Here is a 15,346-nt window from a genome sequence, read left to right as displayed (position 1 = left end):
GCACTTGCTTCAAAATTAATTGCCTATGCCGCCATGCTTCAGGTCCTACCCTATTGGTCAATTCATTTTGTTCATAATGGAATAGACTGACATACATTGATGTGGGGGTTGGGGGTGAGAGGAGATAAACCAAAGAGCTTATATAACTACTAGAGGCCCGGTGCACAGATTCGTGTACCAGTGGGGTCCCTCAGCCTGGCCTGCATCCTCTTGCAATCTGGGCCCCCTCATGGGATGTTGGAGAGCTGGTTTCAGCCCAATCCCCACAGGCCAGGCCGAGGGACCCCACCGGTGCACGAATTCATGCACCAGGCCTCTAATGTGCATATAAGATCTTTGGTTAATCTCTTCCCACCCTCCCCCCTTCCCTCTGACATTCATTAAGACTAACATGGAACAGACTTCCATGTTTCCATGCCTGTGCATTGAGCATCTGCCCCCTGGTGGTCAGTGTGCATCATAGCTACCGGTCGAACGGTTGCCTAGGCCTTTATATAGAGAGATTTGCATAGCCCATGGACATGGGCAGTGGGGTGGTGAAGAGCTGGGTGGGGGGAGTGGGTAGGGGTGGGAGGAGGAGAGTAAAGGGGGAGTAAATGGGAGACATCTGTAATAGTACTTAATATAATAATAGAGGAATGTGCAAATTAGCCGGAACTCCACATCAGATCTACAAGCGGGGAGAGCTACAGGAGGGCGGGGCAGTGAGCTACAAGCAGCAGAGAGCTACCAGCGGCGGTGGGTGGGGTGGCCAGCTGAGGCAAGCTGCAGCAAGCTACTCGCTCACAGATTAGTGTGCAGGGCTACTAGCCAACTATAAAACATAACAAAAAAAAAATACCTAATTCTTGATCCTAATATGTTTTATTAATTTATATGTGTCCTTTCACTAATATTTAATTATATTAATTATGGTATCTTATATTGATTTAAAAACTGGTAGTAAAATTTATCTTTGCCCTTGTAAAGTTGGTTATGCTCAGAAGTTTGGAGCACTTTAATATGCAAAAGATAACATATCTTTTGAGAAACAAAGTTGATAGCAACTTGTCAAGTTCACAAGCTATGTGACAATGCCAATATCAAAGTGTTTGAATCCCAGATGAGAGTTAAATAGTGTTGGAAAAACAGGACGGTAATAAATAGGGCATTAGCTATACTTGGTCTACTGCTGGGTTCAGATATTGAAGGTGAAATAGAAGATAAATCAAGTATAATTTTTGAAATGTGTTTGGACTAACTGGAGAAAAGTCTTTTTAAAATTTTGAATATATATATATATATAAACAAAATGTGCCTTCTTAACCATTTTAAAAGTTTATAAGTCAGTGGTTTTAACGTTATAATTTTTACAACCATCACTACTATATATTTCTAAACTCAGAACAGAAACTCAGTAAACATTAAAGAGTAATTCCCCATTCTCTCCTCTCGTCAGATCTGCTTTCTGTCGCTATGAATCTGCTCATTCTTATATTTTACATAGGTGAAATCATACAATATCTGCCTGGCTTATTTCACTTAGCATAATGTTTTCAAGGTTCGTTTATGTTGTAGCAGGTATCAGAATTTCATTTCTTTTTATAGCTAAATAATATTCTGTTGTATATAAAAGCCATGCTTTGTTTATTCCCTTTATCTGTTGATGGGTCCTGGGTTGTTTCTACCTTATAGCTATTATAAATAGTGCTGCAATAAACAGTGGTCTACAAGTATCAGTTTGAATTCGTTTTCAATTATTTTGGGTGTGTGCCTGTATTAAAACTGCTGGGCTATATGATGATTCTATATTTTAATTTGTGAAGAGCCACCATCCTGTTTTCCATGGCAGCTATACCATTTTACATTCTCACCATCCATGGATGAGGGGCCCAGACTGTCTATATATTCAACACTTATTTTCCTTTTGTTTTAATGACAGCCATCCTGGTAGGTATGAAGTGGTAGCTCATTATGGTTTTGATTTGCATTTTCCTAATGACTAATGATGATGAGCATCTTTTCATATACTTATTGGCATTCTTAGATCTTTTTTGAACAACTTTCTGTTCAAGTCCTGTGCCCATTATTAATGGGGTTGTTTTTCTTTTTGTTATTGAGTTTTAGGAGTTCTTAATATTTACTGCATATAAAACTCTCATGAAATATATGGTTTATAAATATTTTATCTCATTCTGCATATTACCCTTTTACTTCTTTGATCATGTCCTTTGATGCCAAAAAGTTTTTAATTTTGATTATATTCAATCTGTCTTTTTTTCTTCACAAGCTAGTGTCTGCTGTCATATAAAAGAATCCATCGCCAAAGCAAAAGTCCTCTAAGTATTGTTCTAAGTGTTTCATGGTTTAGCTTTTATATTTCTTTATTCAATTTTAAAAATATATATATTTTTTTTATTGATTTTTTACAGAGAGGAAGGGAGAGGGAGTTAGCAACATCGATGAGAAAGAAATATAGATCAGCTGCCTCCTGCATACCTCCTACTGGGGATGTGCCCACAACCAAGGTACATGCCCTTGACCGGAATTGAACCTGGGACCTTTCAGTCCGCAGGTTGATGCTCTATCCACTGAACCAAACCGGTTAAGGCTCTTTATTTATTTTGATGTACTTTTTATTTATTGTAAGAGGTAGGGCTTCAATTTTATTCTTTTTCATGTGGAAATTCAGTTCCAGCACCTTTTGTTGAAAAGACTATTCTCTCTCTATTGAGTGGACTTGACATCCCTGTCATAAATCAATTGCACATAGACATATGGGTTTATTCTGGATTCTCAATTCTATTCCATTGGTCTATATATTTACCCTTATGCCAGTACTATACTGTTTTGATTACTCTAGTTTTATAATAAGTTTTGAAAGTGTGAGTCGTCCAATTTGTTCTTTTTTTTTTTTTTTTAAAGTTTTTGGTGTTTTGTTTTGTTTTTTTTTACTCTTTGGGGACACTTATAATTTCAAATGGATTTGAGGTTCAGCTTTTTCATTTCTGCAAAAAAGGCTGTTGGAATTTTGATAAGGGTTGCATTGACTCTGTACATTACCGTGTGTAGTATTGACAGTGTATACATCTCTGTGCTGAAGCCTATATTGAGTTTTTTTCTTTAAAAATGAGTCTTTCATAATTTATCTATTAGAGAAACATAGACTGACATGTTCCATTCCCTGGATCCATACGGAAATTCTAATGTGTCAAAACTAAGAAAAAATATACTGAACAAGCTTATTTATGAGAGAAAAAGGAAACATTATTTGGTTTGTTGATTTATATCCTGTCATAGCTCAGCAATGTTAGATTTATACTTTCAGTGGCCATTTTAAACGCCATACATGTAGCTCTTTTATTCTCTCTGGAAAGTCTGTGCTTTATAGAAAAGAACCTCAACATTTGTTTTTGAGTGTGACAGCTAGAACAGTTTTGAACTACTATAAAATAAATGTATGTCTTCACAAGGAGAGAGGACTAGTGATTTTTCTATAAGAGGTAACTTCTATTTTAATCAAAAAGTTAAGTAGCATAAGAGAGGGAGAATGACAGTGGTCAAAACACAGGCTCAGGATTCCTGCATTCGAATCCCAGCTTCACCATTTACTAGCTACACAATGATGGGCAATTTACTAAGGATCTTTCTGCTTCTGTAGTCTTACCTAAGAAATGAGGATAATAGTAGTGACTTCAAAGAGTTTTCATGAAATTTAAATGACTTTATATTGGCAATATACATAGAAAGTATTTAGTAAAGGTTAACTGTTTTATATAACTAATAACTTATAGCATCATTTCACTTTATAAAAAACATTTTAACATATTATTAGTCCCAATTTACAGATAAAGGAACTAAAATTCACCAATTGTGACATACTAAAGGCATATTAGAAATCAAAACCTATAAAGTTTTACTTATACAGGATACGTTCTAGAGATCTGTTGTACAGCATTGTGCTTATAGTTAATAATACTGTACATTTAAAATTTTATTAAGAAGGTAGCTTTCATGTTATCTGTTCTTGTCTCACACAAAAATAAAAACCTATGAAAACAAATTATATTAAAACCAAATACTTGTTTTTTAAGCCTATATTCTTTCCACCAGAGCAAACTGCTTCCTCTTGATATTGAAATTGAACAGTAAGAATAATATAAAATAAAATTATAATAACAGAAGATAAATTGAAATGATGAATTTTTACAATAATCTGCAGAAAGTTAATTCCCTATTCCTACTGTTCATATATTTTTTTCTTTCTGGTTTTCAGTAGAGAGAACTTGAATTACTGGTTGTGAAATTTATGCAGTGGTTGGCAATCTGTTGAATGTGGAATCATATTTAACATTTGTACTACTCTGATTTCATTATAAATAATTACAATTTATACTAGGACCCATAACTATGAATGCAAGCACATCAACAATAAACTATGCCTGCGTATCTGCTTTTTATATGAATAATTCTTGATTATTGACTCATAATTTAAGAAAATTTACTGTTCCTTTTTGGAGCCTCATAAGCATAAGTAAAAATGAAAGATAGCATTGACTTTTAAAAAGATTTATCAGTACAACTTAGAACAATATAAAATATGTTAATAAACCTATTAATTGAATTTAATGAACCAATTATCTAGTTAGTAAATATATGTCCACATATGAACTTTACTATTATTATTCACAACTATAATCGGAGGCATTTAAGACATTCTGATTGATGTCTATGCAAAAGAGATTATAGAGATTGGAAAAGTGATTTCCATTGCCTTCAAACAGATGTCAATTGAAAGAAAACAGTATTAGCACCATGTAATCAGAATAACAAACACTGAGGCATCAAACACAGACACACAGGGCTCAAAGTTAAATAAAAAGCATCTTTTGTAACCATGGCATTAAGTATAATTTTATAAGTAATATCTACATACTTGCACCAGAGTTGCACATGATAGTTGATTATACCTATGCTGAAAGAATTATTGGTGTTTCTGGGATGTTCAGATTTGTCATTAGTCATTTAAGGTAGTAAATGTAGTTCAATTAAATTATTCATAAGTTCAGCAGTTTAGTAAATAATTATTAAATGCGCATTCCACTCCAGACACTATACTAAATATTGAAAATACAAGTACTTAGAATAAGACCTTGGAGTAATATCCTGAGACCAAGGGTGTTAGACTCAACAGGCACAATCAAAAAGAGAAATGAAGTTAGTTTGATATAATTCAGAAGAAGACTTTGAATAACATTCTAAGACTATGGATATTAAATGAAACCAGCACAATCAACAAGAGAAATGAAGTTATTCTGATATTACTTGGTCTAGTCAAATACTAGAGATCAGTTCATTTAAAAAATGCCACTAAAATTATTGCCAAACTTCTTTTAATAGGTTTTATTCTTTAGAGCATTTTTTCAGTTCACAGCAATATTAAGCAGAAGGAATACAGGATTGTCAAAATTGTTAGTCTGTATTGTAAATTGCTTTATTTATGTTTTGAAAATCATTTATTTTATCTCTAAAATGTAATTATTTTCCCCATGCTACAAAGCTATTCTTTTAACTATAAGCTGAATTAATTCCTACTTAGTTTCACTGAAGTTATATGCTGGTGTAATATTTTAATAAGTGGTTAATTATTTATTATTAAGTAGTTAATTAGATTTTTCAGTGACTACATGATATACAATTCAATAAGTAACATTTGGACAATTGCATACAAATGAGGATGGAAAATTAAGTTTATAAATCATATCCTGGCTCCAAATAAATTTCTAACTAAGTATTTACAAATATAGAGAAAAACAGTATAAGGAATATATAGTATATTAGAAAAATAATCTAAGGGTAAGGAATTTATTCCTAAGCAAAATACAAAATGAAAAAGCTATGCCCTGGCTGGTGCTGCTCAGTGGATAGAGCATCAGCCCGTGCACCCAAGGGTCTCTGGTTGATTCCTGATCAAGGGCATGTACCTGGGTTGCAGGTTCATCCCCAGGCTGGGTTAGGGCTCATGTGGGAGGCAACTGATTGATGTGTCTCTCACATCAGATACATTGATGTTTCTCACTCTCTCACCCTCCCACTCTCTCTCTAAAAATCAATGGAAAAAATGTCCTTGAGTGAGGATTTTTTTAAAAAAAGCTATGAAAGAAGAGTAAATACTGTATTTATTATATGTATATTTGTAAAAGTATTTATATGTAAAGATGTCATAAATAAAGTTGTATATAAATACAACTAAAAAACTAAATAAAAATTATTTAGATTCTAATAAGACATGGCTTTTATAAAACTATCAGAAAGAGTAGGAAGATCTATGAAGATGATAAGTCGAACTATTTGAAAGATACTTTGGCAAATATATAAAATTCAAGGGAAATAAAAATGCAATGATAGAATTGACACACATAGGTGACAACAAAGAATAGAAGTGATAAAGTATAAATTTGTATAATGATATAAAAAAACACTCTCAAGATAAAAATGAAAAGTAATGGAAACCATGAGGGAAAACAACAACAACAACAAAAACAGATGTAGAAACCAACGAACTTGCCTAAAAATGATGTGTGTTCCAAACAATGAAAGAACTATCTAAAACAGAGGTTCTCAACCTGTGGGTCGCGACCCCCTTGGGGGTCGAACGACCCTTTCACAGGGGTCGCCTAAGACCATCGGAAAACACATATATAATTACATATTGTTTTGTGATTAATCACTATGCTTTAATTATGTTCAATTTATAACAATGAAATTGGGGGTCAACACAACATGAGGAACTGTATTAAAGGGTCGCGGCATTAGGAAGGTTGAGAACCACTGATCTAAAAGGAGGCACTAGCCAGACTAAAGTGGAAATAGCTTACCCAAGAAAGCAGGAGAAAAAAGTCTCAGTGTTCAGCTAAAAGGGATTCACTATGTTTTTGCAAAGGGATTCCAGGGAAGGAGAATGGCTGATTTCCACAGAGTGGGTCATCTTGCCTCTCCCGCCACCCCCCAGTTGGTTGGTAAGATCCTCCTCTGCTGAGGTTGCTCCTTGCTGAGTAATCTCATGAGATAAATATCTTCACACACTGCATCCATTCAGAGAGTTCTATCCACATACCTCTCCCCCAGACCTCCTTGTTATCAATACTTGAATTATGGGACTAAACAAATGCCAACCAAACAGAAAAGCAGAGGCTTTTTAATTATTTTTATTGTTTTGAGTTTGCTATAGCAAGGGACTCAGCCACCAGGGCATGTTTTGGCAGAGACTCAAAATCAGGCAGAATGGTGGGAAAGCAAGTGGAAAATGGGTAGGCTTCAGGTTCACAGATTGGAGGTGGTGGGTATAGTGAAGCTGTACGTAGGTTCACTATGTGCTTGGTTAGGGGTATATATTTGACTTTCTCTGGTTGGTAATAAGTTGGAATTAGGGACAAAAATTAGCCAACCTGTCAATTATTAATCAAGTTGTGACTATATTGGGTCAACTACTGCAGAAGTTTTTAAATCCTGAATTGTTATCAAAGAAAGCAATCTGGGTTCCTCTAAGTGACTTATAGCAACTGGTTTTGGGGGCTGTTTATTATAGACAAGGGGTTGGTTTGCTGATAACATTACTTCAGAGTGTGGGCAGAGTTCTGTTTTTATGCATCATCTGGCCCTTGTCCATGTGTATATTCAATCTCCCAGGATTGTGTTTATCCCAAGCCCTGGATCGTTATGCTAAACCACTGACCCACTGTGACTGAATGAGTGCCCATCATATCTCTGGCCATAACTATTTTCAGGCAAAATGTACACCAGGTGCATCGTATAAGTTCTCTCCAGTGGGGAGATTGCCCTTTATGTCTGTCCTGCAGAACCACCCTGAGTGGAGACCTGGTATTCTGATTTCATCCAGTTTGGGGTATTGCTGGCATACTGTGCAGAACAATCTGCAGAAAGATCCTTCCTCCCTCAGTCAATTGGTCATAGAGAACTTGCTGTGAGGTAGAGTGTAATTTTATGAGAGAAAAAGAAATTTGTCAGGAGTAGGCATCTAGGCCACTTATCAACTTATTTGTACTATCAGGGCTTGCTTGAGCCTCATCTTGAATACATGAGAGAAAAAGAAATTTGTCAGGAGTAGGCATCTAGGACACTTACTCATCAACTTATTTGTACTGTCAGGGCTTGCTTGAGCCTGATCTTGAATACCCAGCTGATGTTGGAATGCTTGCTGCTGTGGGTGAAAACTCCCACTTCCTGATGGTCAAGTTTCAGTCTTGATTAGGCCCAGTAGCAAACTAGAAGCTGGATCTTGCAAAGTGAATATTTATTTACAGAAGCTGACATGGCCTAGCATCGAATCTCACAGGTCTGTGGTGTGACTCACCTATAGGAGGTTGCCACCAGTTTTCCGTAGCCTTCCTAAGTGCCACAGACACCCCACGCCCCACCAGATCTGCTGGTCATTTGGCTCAAGGGGCAGAACAGCTGGCATGAAAGCCTGTATCTGTAGCAGTTTTTTCTTACTCTGGATCTTACTCAAAACAGACGACCTTTTTGTTAGGTTCCCTGGGACTTGGTCTGGTGTAGCATACCCAAATGAGGAAACACTGCTTCCAAAATCTAAAGAGACCCATTAAACAATGTGCTTTCTTTCTTGGTGATAGGCAAGCAGCTGCAGCAAATTATCTTTCTGCCGAAAGGGACAATTCAACCTTCCCAAGGGAACAGTGCACCTATGAGTTTCACTGAGGTGTCACAGCCCTAGGTTTCTGTGGCACTGAAGTCCCACTCCCTGGCATGCTTGTTTCTTATCAAGTCATTTAGAGTGGTTGCAACTTTCTCCTCTCAAAATGTAAATATGTTATCAACACAATGAACTTGCATAATGTCTGTGGAATAGACAGGTAGTCAAGACTCCTGTATAAAACATGATGACTGAGAGCTAGTGTATTGTGCAACCCTAAAATAACACCGTGGGTGTATATATGCTGATATTGCTCATCCCGCTGAAAGGAAACTGTCCCCTGAGTTCTTTTTTATTTATTTTATTTATGTGTTATTATACTCCTCACCTGAGGAAATGTTTCCACTGATTTTTAGAGACAGGGAGGGAGGGAAAAGGAGGAGAAAGTGGGAGGAGGAGGAGGGAGGGAAGGAGAGAGGGAGAGAAAGAAACGTCAATTGGTTGCCTCCTCTATTCACCCCAAATGGGGATCAAACCCACAATCTAGGTATGTGCCCTGACCGGAATCAAACCCACAACCTTTTGGTGTAATACATTCTGGGACTGAGGAAATAATCACAGGGTGTGTTCAGGAACTTCCTAAACTACCATGAAATAGACTTGAGCCAGAACTCTATTAATTTCCTATGCTTCATCTTTCTCATCTTAAAAAACGTTTTTTTTTATATAATAATAATGTCTACTTTATACTGTTGTGAGATATGAATGAGATAAATATAAATGACATTTTTATTAAAATTTCGGCACATAGGAAGCCTAAAAAATATTAGGTATTATTTTTAAATTTGAGACTCATTAAAAATAGTTTTCCTGTTCTGGCAATTCTATTTCAGCAGTACAAACTTAATTAAGTAGAAAAATTAAAATTAAGAAATCAAACCAACTAGATGGTGATTATTTTTCATTATGAAATTCTGAACTTTAAATTGATCCTCATTATAAGATGTTTGACCCACTTAAAATTTTTAAAATTTAAATTAACAATGTTTGTAATAAAAAAATTTAAATAATTTGAATATAATGTACATAACTATAAAATATGCATAGAAAAATGGGAAAAATACAATTAAATGTTTATAATGGACAGCAATTCTTCAGTTTTGTAATAATTCTTTAGTTGCATTTTTATAATATTATGTATTAGGGTTGAAATAGAAGTTTATATCAAATATTAAAAAATAAAAAGAAATCACTTCTGAAATTCTGAATAGCCTCCTAGGCATTTTGCACATCATTTGTTACTGTGAGGACAGATGGGAAAGAACGTTGGTGAAGTACAGACAGCCAAGGACATTCAGAACTAAAGCAAATCTCTGAGGCTTGTCAATGAACAGAAAGGACAGAGGTGGTAACGAGAATGGTAACACATGAGCTGCTGCTGTCATTCCTGGCATGCATATGAAGGATTGAAACAGCAGAAAGAACCCAAAATCCAGCATAGAAATGAAAATGAGGAGCAGGAAGGGGTATCAGAGACCCAGGGGTGAAAGCAGCAGGGAATGGAGACGCTCTCTCCATCCTTTCTGCTCCGCAGTCAGCTTGTCCTACACAGCTCGACGGGAACATTCCCATCCCTGCCGTGACCACCCTGCATGCCTCAGATAGGATAGGCTTTGCTGGAACAACAAACGCCACAATCTAGGGGCTGAACACAACTGGAGACGATTTCTCCCTCAGGCCACAGGGTGCTGAGGGTTGAACAGTCCTCCTCTATGATGTCACAGGACTTCAGGTCGCCATGGCATCATCCAGCCAGAAGATTGGGAAAAGAGAGCAGTTGGGTGCAGCCCAGATCCTCTATGACTCTTCCTAGAAGTGACATACTTTCCCTCCACTCATATTGCTTTGGCCTGAGCTAATCACAAGGCCATCCTAACCTCTAGGCCCGTGGTCAGCAAACCGCGGGCGAGCCACATGTGGCTCTTTGGCCCCTTGAGTGTGGCTCTTCCACAAAATACCATGTGGGGGCACACACGTACAGTGCGATTGAAACTTCGTGGCCCATGCGCAGAAGTCGGTATTTTGTGGAAGAGCCACACTGATGGGGCTAAAGAGCCGCATGTGGCTCGCGAGCCGCGGTTTGCCTAGCCGCAGTTTGCCGACCACTGCGAGTCTAGGCAAATGGGGAACTGTTGAGAGGCACGTGGACACTAACAGTTGCTTCCATTCCACCTTCACCATTTCTACCTACATAACAGCATTGCTATTCATCTTCATGACAATGTTCTCCTCCAATTTTAACCCGAATATTTCCTTGGATATTCTCCTTTCTCAAGTATCTTCTGTGATAACCTATCACTACCAACTAGGTTGAAACTAAGCTCTGTATCCCGATTTTCTAAAATCCCCATGCTTAGGTTTTACTTTGTATAACTTTAACAAATAATAACAAAAGACATCTTTTTTCTGTGACTTCTACATAGGCATGTCACTTTAAATTCTGTCCATGCCCTTCTCTTCATTGTGAAGGTATCCTTCCTTCTATCCACATAGACAATCAACATGGTGAATTCTATCAAGCCAGTGTGGCTCAACAATTGAGCATTGACGCAGAAACCAAGAGGTCACCAGTTTGATTCCTGGTCAGGGCAGACTCTATCCCCAGTGGTGGGGAGAGAGGGGTAGCATGCAGGAGGTAGCAATTGATCTCTCTTATTGATGATGTTTTTATCTCTCTATGCTCTCCCTTTCTCTCTCTAATAAACAGATAAATACCTTTACAAAAGGAATTCTATTTGAATACTAAAATGATTTCATATCCAAGGAGATTCCTGCTTCTCTGGACTCCCATCTTTAATTCCATCACAATCAGCTCCCCTGAGCTTAGTGACTGTGGGACTGGCAAGAACACAGTACCTGGAAAAGCATAGAGAAAACAGGCTCTGCAAGATGCTGGAAAGAGAACTGACAAAAAAATACTTTCTCCTATAATGTGAGGGTCAGACATGAAAACTCTTAAGGATCTCTAGGGTTGGACCTAGATTCTAACAATGGCTTATGAGTACGTAATGAAAAATAACCACTGAGGGCCTAGCAAACAAAAATAAGAAGTGGAAAAATAATCCAGATGGCGTTCACAGTATATATATATAGAGAGATTATGAGAGAGAAAATAACTTGAAGAGAAATAAATAAGAGCCCTTAAGATAACTCTGTTGTAGCACAAAATGTTGTCTGGAATATGTAAGTAGGTAAATAGTGTAATAATGGTTTACATATGCGTGCAATATTTTATTTGAATTAGAAATGAAAAGGTCACTGAAGTAGGTTACTGAATGAGACCAAAACTAGGAATTCATTCAAATTAAAAAAAAAAAATATATCAAAGCATACAACAAACAGAGTCACATAAAGAACCTAAATAAATAAATAAATGAAACAAAACAGGTAGAAGAATCAAGAATTAAACAGAGAGCCTAGGCAGACTCATGCATATGTAATCAGTTAATTTATAACAAAAGAGCCAAGAATATACAATGGGGAAAGGTTAGTCTCTTTAATAAATGATATTGGAAAAACTGGATGTGAAACAGAATAAAACTGGATCACTGTTTTACATCATACACAAAAATCAACTCAAAATGAATTAAATACTTAAATGTAAGACCTAAATCCATAATATACCTAGAAGAAAACATGTGAAGTACATGTCTCAATATCAGTATTGGCAATGATTTTTTTTTATTTGACACCAAAATCAAAGGCAATAAAAGAAAAAAAATTGCTGGGGTTATATCAAATTAAAAAGCTGTGTACAGCAAAGGAAATCATAACAAAATAGAAGGCACCCTACTGAATGGTAGAAAATATTTGCAAACCATATCACTGGTAAAACATTATCACTGACAATATATAAATAACTCACACAACTCAACAGAAAAAATCCAATTAAAAATGGACAGAGGATCTGAATAGACTTTTTTCCAAAAAAAAATAAATTAATTAAAATGTCCAAAGGTACATTAAGAGGTGCTCAACACTATTAACCATTAAAAAAATCCAAATCAAAGCCGCAGAGAGATCATCTCACACCTGTTAGAATGGCTATTATAAAAAAGACAAAGAAATAAGTTATGGTGAGAATTTATATAAAAGTGACCCCTTGTGCATAGTTGGTGGGAATGTAAATTATTGCAAACACTATGGAAAACAGTGTGGAGGTCCCTTTAAAAATTTTAAATACAAATACTGTATGATCCAGCAATTCTACCTCTGGGTATTTATCTTAAGGAAATGAAATCACTGTCTTGAAAAAATATCTGTACTCCTTATGGAAGGTAGCATTATTTACAATAGTCAAAACATGGAAATATCCTAAGTGTTCATCAATGTATAAATAAAATGTTTTATACATATATATATATATAAATACATATAACATATATATATATATATATTAGGTATATATGTATATATATCCACATATATACATGAAAGCCAGACTTGCAGAATATGTTCACAAAATGTATATAATACATGTAGAAGACTCACATTTTGCTAGTGAGAATGCAAAATATTTTAGTAACTTTGCCAAATGCTTTAGCAGAGCCTTATAAGATCCAGAAAATCATTTCCTAAGAATTACTCAAGGTAAGTGAAATGATATGTTCACACAAAAGCTTATACACTACCTGAATATTCATAACAACTTTATTCATATTATCCAGATGCTGGAAACAAACCTTATGTTCATTGGTGTATATATTAAAGAAGAAATGCTATATCCTTATAGTGGAAATCTACAGCAATAAAAGCAGTTAATTACTGAAACGCCCAACAACATGCATGAAAGTCAAAAGGAGCAGGTTAAGTGAAAGCATCAGACATAGGACTATCACCTCTATAATTTCTTTATGTGATATTCTGGAAAAGGTAAAATGATCATGTCAGAAAGAAAAGCAGCAGCTACCAGAAGCCAGTGGTGGGTCATGCAATAGACTGACTACATAAGGACACGGGGGAGCATGGCGCAGCTCTGGAAATATGTATATCATGCTTTTTAAACTCCCAGAATTGTATGCTTACAACGGCTAAATGTATGTCATATGCAAGTTACAAATTGAAAGTGCTGATAAAATAAGCCCACTGCAACTTGGGTATTTAAAATAACAGCACCCATATTTTTTTTAGTAAATAACAAAGTTTACTAGTTAATTCCTAGCCATAATTCATAACAGAACTCAGAGTTTTTATAACTGTCCAGTCAAAATCACTGATTCCTCTCTTATAACTCCCACTAGTGGCCTGGTGCATGAAATTCATGCATGGGGAGCAGCGGGGGGGGTTCCCCTCAGCCCAGCCTGCACCCTCTAATCCTTGTGGGGATCGGGCCTAAACCAGCAGTTGGACATCCTTCTTGCAATCTGGGACCTCTGGCTCCTAACCGCTGGCCTGCCTGCCTGCCTGATCACCCCTAACTCCTCTGCTTGCTGGCTTGATCACCCCTAACCACTTCCCTGCCTGCCTGATCACACCTAACCACTAGCCTGCCTGCCTGGTCGCCCCTAATCACTTGCCTGCCTGCCTGCCTGATCACCCTTAACCACCTTTGCCTCAGCCCCCACTGCCGCAGATTCATCGGGAAGGATGTCCGAAATGACATCTGGAAGGTCATTCGGCTGTTTGGTCTAATTAGCATATTATGCTTTTATTATTATAGATTATTATAGATAAGTTCCTTATGCCCTTAAGAAAGCCTGTTTTACACATGTACTCCCATATCTTCTATTAGATTTTAGCATTTTCAAGTAGAATACAATATGAAATAATGTTCTGTAAACTAGAATACGTTATAGAAATGATAGCTACTATTATTTATTATCCTTTAATGTAGAAGTGGTTCCTAATTCATCTTTGTTTGGAAACAAACAGTGCATACACATGATTTTTGCTCACTGTATGCTGAATGTAGCTGAAGTGATTAGAATCCTTATTTTTACAGTTGGAGTTTTTCCAAGTTGCAACATTTAATTGAGGCACAACATGGCAGCATTATCTTGGGAACAAAAGCTGAGTAGTGACTAACGGTGACTGTCTTGTGTTTCTATTGGTTTTACTCATCATCGCATTTCCTCCAAGTGAACTATTTATGGAGTTCCAGTAACACTAAGTACAAAGGACAATTAAATTGATTCTCAACAAATTACTAAGAAACACTTCCTTGATTTTAGTGTTTCCCCTTAATTGTGAAGCCGTGGCAGTTCCACAAATAAATGGGTCGCTTAACAGACTCCACTGCTAATACTGTGAAAAGCTCACATTACCTAATGCTGCTTACAACATCTCTATTTCCACTCTGGAGGTGTCCAAGAATAGAGGGATAGAGACAGAAATAATTGCTATATTTTTCACTACAAACTGCACTTTACAAGCACACACACGTTAAAATATTAAACCCATACATGCTGTAAAATGTTTGGCCCCCGTTTAATTGCCTTCATGTGAAGAATTTAGCTCTTCTAAGAAGTTTACACAGTAGACAAAAAAGTTCCATTTTATAGATAATAAAACTAAGTCTCGCCCTAACCGGTTTGGCTCAGTGAATAGAGCATTGGCCTGCAGACTGAAGGGTCCCAGGTTCGATTCGGGTCAAGGGCATGTAGCTTGGTTGCAGGCACATCTCCAGTAGGGGGT

Source organism: Myotis brandtii, unplaced genomic scaffold (assembly GCF_000412655.1).
Source record: "Myotis brandtii unplaced genomic scaffold, ASM41265v1 scaffold285, whole genome shotgun sequence".
Lineage (NCBI taxonomy): Eukaryota > Metazoa > Chordata > Mammalia > Chiroptera > Vespertilionidae > Myotis > Myotis brandtii.
The sequence above is the reverse complement of the archived record's forward strand: the minus strand, read 5'-3'. Positions refer to the sequence as shown.